The following is an 8,667-nucleotide window of genomic DNA, read 5'->3' on the forward strand; positions in this document are numbered from 1 at the left end:
AACATTACTCGTGATAATGCCGCACCTTCTTGCTTTACTGTAATCTGCGGTTTACAGTCAGTTCTGTCTGTTGATGCTTCAGATTACTGTATATGCCTGCTTTACTGTGCAGCATCTGACCAATCAAAGCAAGCCTCTTTATTTTTGCCCACAGCAAGGGCTGATGACATGCTTTGTCCGTCGCAAACTTCAGACGCTTAGTAATCTGAAGAAAAAAAGACCTTACCATTTCACGTCGCACAGAGTAGGCACCTCGGTACATTTTTTACAGATGCAACTTTTATGTTCACTTGCAGAGAACACCGCTGCGTCGGACGTGGGCGAGAGGGGACCGCAGCCAGCGCCAGAAGTGAGAAGAGGCGGCGGAGGTGAGCTTGTAAAACGGAAAGTTGAGCTGTTGGTACATCTTTGAATACAAGAACGGCGCTGCAAGAGGAGTGAGACAGCGCTTGTCCTCATTCATCAAAACGCGCCTCTCCTCCTCAGTTGTCCCGTCTCAGCGCTGTTTTTGTATTTAGCGTCGAACTTGTGCTGCCTGCTTTGCTTGACGAATTCGACGTGTTTAGTAAAGTATCCGCATTTATATTTCAGCTCCCGAGTGGACACCAGGAGAAATCAAACTGCTATTAGATTACTATTACAAGTACTTTCCGCAGGTGGGCCCATTCAAAAAGTTTAAAAACAAAAAGATGCTTTTTAAGCAGGTTTCACGGGATTTGGCTGAGGTTCTTGGATGTAACAAAACGCCACAGCAGTGTGAAAATTGCAATAGAACAGTAATGAGGCAGAAGAAAAGGGCAAGTGACAACAACAACAAATCAGGTGCTTCACCTCATCCTGTCCCATTTGACGATGAAATGCGAAAAATCCAAAGCATTGATGACAGTCTCGAGCCAGAGATTCAAAGGGACTCTTTTGGAGTGACCCACAAGTCAACGTCATCAAGCTCTGACAGCTCAGCTGATCCACTTTCACCTGTGCCTGAAATGTCCAGTGCTCCGTCGAGCAATTCAGAAAGTGGTGAAAGTATGAAAGGGTCAACAGAGGCGAGGAAAAGGGAATGCCGTGCCAGTACTAGTCGTATGCAGCAGATGCAATTTTTTTTGATCAAATGAGGGCTATAAGCGCAGAACGAATAGCTCAAAGGGAAAAGAGAGAAGAAGAAAAGGAGAAGAGGCGTGCTGAGCGGCAAGCTGAGCGCATTCAAGAACGCCAGGAACGTCGCAAGATGCACGAAGATAAACTTCAGCTCATCCGTGAGGCCTTGGGGCTCAAGCAATAAAACAGTACACTTTGGATGAACATGTTTTTATGAGTGTTTATTTCGTGCAAGACAAAAACGTTTCTGTGCATGGTCATCACGAAGCATTGCTTTGAACATACGTTTAGCCCTGTGTTTGCATCACTACAGGCTTTGTGAGTACCTCCTCTTCAGTCCAATCTTGGACTTAATTTTTTTCTCGTTTAACTTCTGCAAGTGCCCGTAAGAGGCTCTCTTCTCTGGATGTTCCGCTGCAGACTTCATCTGCAGTAGGGCCCTGATCATTGTTAACCTGGGAGCTCAGACGCATGTCCTCAAGTGGACTATGGAATGATTCCCCGTTGTCGATGCAGATGTTGTGAAGGACACAGCAAGAGAGAATAAATTTTGACATGTTGTCTACAGTCATGAGGTCCAAACGCTGTAGCTGCCTAAATCTACCCTTGAATTCCCCAAATCCGTTTTCAATTAGCACACGGGTGGATGAAAGTTTGGTGTTAAATGCCTTGTCAGAGGCATCCAGGCTTGCATAGTCTCGAATGGGAGTCATCAAAAACTCTCGAGATGGGTATGCAGCGTCCCCAAGAATATGGTATTTTCCAGCACAGAGTTGAGGCAATTTCTTCGAAATGTTTGAAAGCCGAAAGATCCTAGAGTCGTGAATTTTACTAGGTGCACCAGTGCTGGCATCAAGGAACCTCTTCCGGTTATCACATATCCCCTGCAGCGTCAAGGATGGGTAATGGTGCCTATTCACGTACACTGACCGCACCTTACCAGCAGGGCACCTAACAGGAATATAGCTCCCGTCAATGCAGCCTATGGTGTCTGGAAACCCTGAAACCTGGAAGTTGAAAAAAAAATGTTACGAGAAGCCGGATTGATAGCCGTCATTATAGCACAATTCATGTACAACACATGCATAATGTGGAGGTCGTGGCCTCGGCCCTCATCGGAGGGAAGGTATTTTTCCATCCTCCTTCCTCCCCTTTTCTTTCTCCTCCTTTTTTTCCTCATTTCAGCTTCAAACACAGCTCATTTCCCCCATGCTTTCCTTGGCTGTTGGCTTTATATGGTTGTAACAGTCTGCTAAACACGTTTACAAATGATGATGGCCTGCATGTTGCCCAGCATGACCGACAAGCCCAATGTTCACACAGTTATATTAAAACAATGGCCCTCAGTAATATGGAAGCATTGTTTGCCGGATGCCAAAACCTTACTGGCATACACATGCATGCAGCAAAGCAATCACGGCATTAGGGCAATGTGTGAAGAGACTGCAGCTAATGCTCAGTGACAGGAGGTCAGAACATAGACATTCAAATTATAAGTAGTGTATAGATGTGTATTTTATTTAGTTAGGTATGTTAAGTCCCCTCGTAGCAACATACAGCCATTGACATTGTTACATGTGCAGGAAGGCATGAAATGCATCCACAGTTCGTTCATTCAGGCTTTTTATTCATACACCAGGGTGTACAGGAGGCCAAGGAAAAAGCCGTTCTAGGACGGCTTCAGGAGCCCCTGGCCCCCAACAATACATTAGCACATTAGCAGCAGAACACACAAAGAGATAGTTAAAAAAATTATTACAGCCTAGTGATAACAAAGAAGGTCAAATTATTAGCGTGTAAGCATGCACAAGTATGACAAAAAACATTCAGAGTTACAGGTGTTTCGTGAAGGAAAAGACAGCTTGAAGGGGTAATATAGATGGCAAGTGGCATGCTGTTTTGATTAACGGCAAAGCCTATGCACGGCGCAAATCAGAAGTAGAGAAATTTTGGTCACCTGTTCAAACGCATTAGCAAGCTTCTGCAAGTCATCTGGGAAGGTCACGATGCGGGGTGCGATGTCCAGAAGAAACGCCATGACGCGGTACATCATCCTGTGATGCGTGCTTTCCCCAACCTCAAATCGCCCTGCGACATCCCGTATGCAGGATTTATTGGCAGCCTACCTGCAAAAAATGGGATAATTTTTTAATAATGCGAAATTGTCAAACTAGCATCTCATGTTACCATCAAGCATTGCAGCGAAGTATAGGAAAAATTTGCATCTGCCCAGTTGTCTGAAAAAGCTTCACATGTGTTCATCAGGCACCTATGGTACAGCCATTTTCCCCCTGAAATACCTTTAAAAACCATAGGCAAGAGCAGAAATAAAAAAAAACTGGGCACACTGAATTAAGTGTGATCAAACCCATTTACATTCACAGGTGGGAAGATTGAGCTCTTGAGCCCTTCGCATGCAGAAGAGCAGTGACGTGTAAAAGCAATTTCCAGCCATCATAAGCATTTGAGAAATCGGTTGGTAAACCCTCACGCAATGTATTAGTGCATTCAATTTCATGCTTCGCGCCAGGTTAGATGTACCGTGACGCTTTTGTCATCAGATGCCTCCAATCACTCATCCTAAATCACAACTCTTCTCTCTTTATTAGCAAATAATTTCGATATGTTATCACTTAAAACCGGCAGCAGAGAAGAACCAGACACAAGGCAGAAACACACAAACGTGAACGAGCAGCTTCATCCACGTCTGTGTGTTTCTTCCTTGTGTCTGGTTCTTCTCTAAGGCCGGTTTTAAGTGATTGATGCACCAATTAGCTCAACAATATACCTTATTAACGTTTATTTCGATATCTTACCACAAAAAAGACAGCACATGCTCTTGAGGCGACTTCGGGGGCAGGCCTCCGCGATCAGTTCTTGAAGGGTAGTGCGGCGATTTCGCGAACTCAGCAGCAAGGGAATCTGCAGCCGACCGCGACAGTCGGAAATTCCTGCGAAACTAGTGAGGTACAAAGAAAAAAACGCAGGTTGGTTATTGATTACAGGTTCTAAGTAGGATGCAACAACTCACCTCTTCGTCCGAATAAGCGGCGACCGTCTTTTCCACATACGACTCGACCTTCGGTCGCTTCTGCGGCGGGGTAAAAAGCTGCTCGAACATCTGCTCATACAATGCTAAATCCTCGTCGTCGCCGCTGCTGTCCGAAGAGGAGCTTGTGCTCGAATCTGTGCTACAGCTGCTGTCTTCATCAAACAGCAACAACAACTCTTCGTCCAGACGGCAGCGCTTAGCTACTGCCATGACGCTTGCTGGCACCGGCCGACTATCACCGCTACCACCGTCCGCCATTTTTCCACGGCTTTCCCGGGGATGAAACCAGAAGTGACGTCAAAAAAGTCATGTGACTTCCTTCGTTCTCCCTGCTACTCCGCCGCTCACGACGGAGCACCTCGGACTGCTCTCGGCTGCTCTCGGCGCCGTCAAAGCGCGCCTCCTCTGCCATTGAAACACGACGCTCGCACTCCTGTTCGACCAATGGTAGGCGTTGGAACTCGCGAGAGCACTTTGAGCGCAGTTTCAAGTGCTCCTGTTCGCCCAATGGAAACCGATATTAGTCACGCTGTGGCTAGAGGTTGGTGGTGATGCTCCCGAGATGTTGCTTCCACAGTCGCAACGGGATGGCAAAACTTTGCACTGCAGCTGGCCGTTCTAACAGTATACGTGAGGTCCTACGGAGGTATATATGAGAATGAGGTATGTCTGCGTATCACTAATGACAGTTCTGACCTTGACTATACATAGTGAGTATTGAGAGTAGAAGTGTAAGTAAGGTTAATAAAACTAATAAGGTTAGTTACGATAAAATTAGTTAATTGTAACGGCGAAGAATTGAGTGTAATTAGTAATGCTGAGGCTAAAATCAGTTTGTGTTAAATTATTAGACTAATCAAATGTTACTAAGGTTCAATCAACGGAGCCTAATCAAGAATTAAGGGTGCCTTGATATTAGACCTAGTTAGTAATCTTAATTGTTAATACAGATATAAACATCTTTGTCATAACCTTAACTAAGGTTCATTAATTAAGGAATTAAGCAAGCATTGTCATTATGCAAATAACTAAGCCTGAATAATAAATAACGAAATTACGTTTATTTACCTAAAGTTTCCCTTGAGTGCAGTTCCTTCCTAAACCGCTACTAATCAGGTGAGGTTTATTCATACTTGGGGGGGGGGGGAGTGGGGATCCAGGGCTCCGTATTGCAAAAAAGTACGCAGGAACTCTTCTGGAGTTATCAAAGTGTGCACAAGCCTACCCCAAAATTTAAGTTGGCCCACCCCAAATTTCAACTTGACCGACGACCAAATTTGAGTTGGCCCACGCTCAAACTTCAAGTTGGCCCACTTCCAAATTTCTATAATTTCTATGTTGGCCCACCCCCAAAATTTCATGTTGTACCACCCCCAAATTTTTAGCTGGCCCACCCCGAAATTTAACTTGGCCCACCCGAAAATTTATGTTGGCCTACACCCAAATTTCAAGTTGGCCCACCCCGAAATTTCAACTTAGCCCACTAAGAGATTTAAGTTGGCCCACCCCCAAATTTATCCAAATCTCAAGTTGGCCGACGCCCAAATTTCAAATTGGCCCATGGCGCAGCCCGAAATTTCAATTGGCCTACTCCCAAATTAATGTTGGCATACACCCAAATTTCAATTTGGCCAACCCCTACTATAGGGTTTCCCATGCATTTCATGTGGACCCTATGTATCCCTATTGATATTCTCTCTAATCAATTTTTTTAACTGTTCCTCATCGCTTATAAAGCTGCCAACCATCTACATTTACATCATTATAATGATTAAACGCAACGTCGCACATTACGCATTTTTGGGCAGATACAAGGAATTACACTTTTCGCCACGTGGCAGACAGATCTCGCTGCGGTACTCGCCAAAGAATGCTTGTGCATTAAAATACGCTGGCAGTGCCTATTCACTGGCGGGCATATGTTGGTCTTTCCTCGTTTCCAATGTGCTAGCGTACCGAGCGCGGTTCGACAGCAGCAAACGCTGCGTTGCAGGCCCCGCCTGTAGCGCATCCACCTGGCGTGGTTGGCAGTCCACAGCCGCTTGCCTATCTGCCGCGTCTGGTTATTCTGACCGCCAATAGATTGCGCTACAAGCGGACGTGCTTCCCCTTGCTGCCTGTTGCTGACACTCTAAGCAGCCTCCGCATAGAGTCACTAAAAAAAATTTCAGAGTACCGCGAAGGTCGGGATTTGACTGGCAACACTGAGCGGCCGCCGCCATATACCCAGGGGTAGCACACTCCCAAGTTCAACAAATGGCCACAGAGGGCGAAAAAATCGACCGCGCGCCGCTGCTAACAAAGCCAGTGTAGTAGCATCACTTCAGGATGCTTACGTTAGTTCCAACATTTCCCGGTAGAGGCGTCGTAATAAGCGCAATTTTATCTTACAAACTTTCTCTTACAATTACCGAAGCATTTTTGTTACATAAAAAACAGGGCAAAATTATCATTGCTAATCAGATATTGTACTCTTTGTTAGTAAGTTTATTTTTCTTCGTCCTTATAAACGCAAAGAGCGTTCAGCATCATCGATCTTTCACGTGACCTCTGGCCTGGATTTAAAATTTTGACCGGTATTTTTGAGTGCACGGCGGCACGGATTCATTCGTTCGTACACTCAGACTGGCTGCTTCTTTGTTTCTAAAACTAGTTTCTTGCGCTTCCATATCTCACGTTATTTAACTTGGGGTGAAGTTACGTGTTTGCAAGCGGACATGTAAGCCCGGAAGTTGGGTTTCGGTCGCGAGCCATTCGGAACACGTCTGCATCGAAACGGGAGCTGGATTTTGCTGCGGCTGACAACGGCAATAACGGTGAGTCGTTTAACACCGCTGCTTGAATCGTTTTGTAACATCCGTCTCATTACCTTCCAGGCGGGCACAAGTTAACGAACTAGATCCTGCATTACATATGGGCAGTCAGGATCTCAGTTGCTGTTTCCTAAATAAACCTTTACTTGCGAGGCTGTCGTTATACACACACAAGCAGGAAAGAAAAAGTGATATCGGAACGCGCCTCTCATTTTTCATCTTATTGTAGCCGTGGTCGTAGGTGACTGAGTAGCCTTATCAACATACATATGTGGACGAAACCGAATAATCCTTTGGTAAAATGAAGTGAAAGTACAGAATTTATTGTATTAAACAGTTGCAAGCATGATAATTCACCCATATTTCGTACTGGTTGGGTCCAAATGGTCCTGCTGTTCAGTTTGGTTTACAGTAGGGCATTTATTTTCGCAGTAGTGAAGCGGTGCATCACGTTCGTGCAGAAAAATAATGCATCAGTTCTATTAGCTTCATCACTTTCATGCATTTGCTTGTGGAACCAGCAGTGTGATCTCTTCTAGTGTATAAATGAACGCACAAATGTTCTCATTTCTGATCTTAATAATACTTAAGCTGTTGACATGCATTGTAGTTAGGCACGCATCAATTTTATGGACAATAGCAATATTTATTTAACATGCTGCTTAGGCACCCTAGAACAGACAGTGTACATTTGCATGTGTTCTGTAGTCGCAAACCATTACAATATATAAGTCACACCTTTTTGCATTTCATATTGCAAAATTTTGCTTTTTCAATTTCTGATACAGTCAAAATTTCTATTCCAGACATGCAGTAATGAGGACGGCACCAGCATAAAGCAACACACTCCACGCACTAAACAGAAGCTGCTGCCTGCTACAAAAAGGTCGTTGTGTGGACGTTGGCTACTACTACAAGGTAAACAACACGTGGTTCAGAAATAAATATGTTTGATATATGCTGTATTGGCTTGCTGTTTGCAGAAGATATGAATGTTTGTTCATAATTATGGTTCAGTATAATTGATTCGAACATAAAAGAAAACACACATGAGTTTGGACAATCTGTGCTGTATCTCATGTGTCACCGTTCTCCCCCAACAGAGTCTATGCAAAGCACATCTTGGTCATCACAGGAGCTCCTATCTGCACTAACAGGAAGGGGCTGGAGCCGAATTTGCAAGGCTTTTGCACCACGAACAAAGAAGCGCATGCAGAAGAATATGGATGAGATATCAAGTCTGCAGAGGACTGTGTGAAGACTGAAAAGAGCTTCAGCCACCATTCCACCAGCACGGACATTTGGCTGAGTCATCCAGGTAACTCAAAAAGGACTTTCTAGAAATTCTTCGTCTTCAGATGCACCTGCAACATCCGACCAATCACGGACGACTCTGGCCAAAAGATCGAATTCCGTCAGTTTGCCCTTAATCAGCTTCCTAGCCATGTCAATTCCGTTTGTGCCAAGTGTATTTTTTCTTCTATAAATGCAAGCTTTTTCATTGCCCATTTTCGTTAGAGATCATTCATCCTCATCCAAACATAAAGGTCAACCGATTCTTCGCTGATACTTAATACCAATCACTGTCTAGTAGCCTAACATATCTGTAGCAGTACCTTCTAGTGTATGTTGTCATGCACAATTCCTCTCCTGAAATAGCTGATGCAGCATCGGCATGTGTCTTGCATTAACCTATGCACCATG

The 8,667-nt window shown here is 44.6% G+C and overlaps 1 pseudogene; it reads right to left on the reverse strand.

The window, feature by feature from the left end:
- Positions 1-539: 539 nt before the first annotated feature.
- LOC126543066 (putative nuclease HARBI1) lies at positions 540-4,474 on the reverse strand (annotated as a pseudogene).
- Between the last annotated feature and the right edge of the window lie 4,193 nt (positions 4,475-8,667).

This window comes from Dermacentor andersoni, chromosome 2 (assembly GCF_023375885.2).
Source record: "Dermacentor andersoni chromosome 2, qqDerAnde1_hic_scaffold, whole genome shotgun sequence".
Taxonomy (NCBI): Eukaryota; Metazoa; Arthropoda; class Arachnida; order Ixodida; family Ixodidae; genus Dermacentor; species Dermacentor andersoni.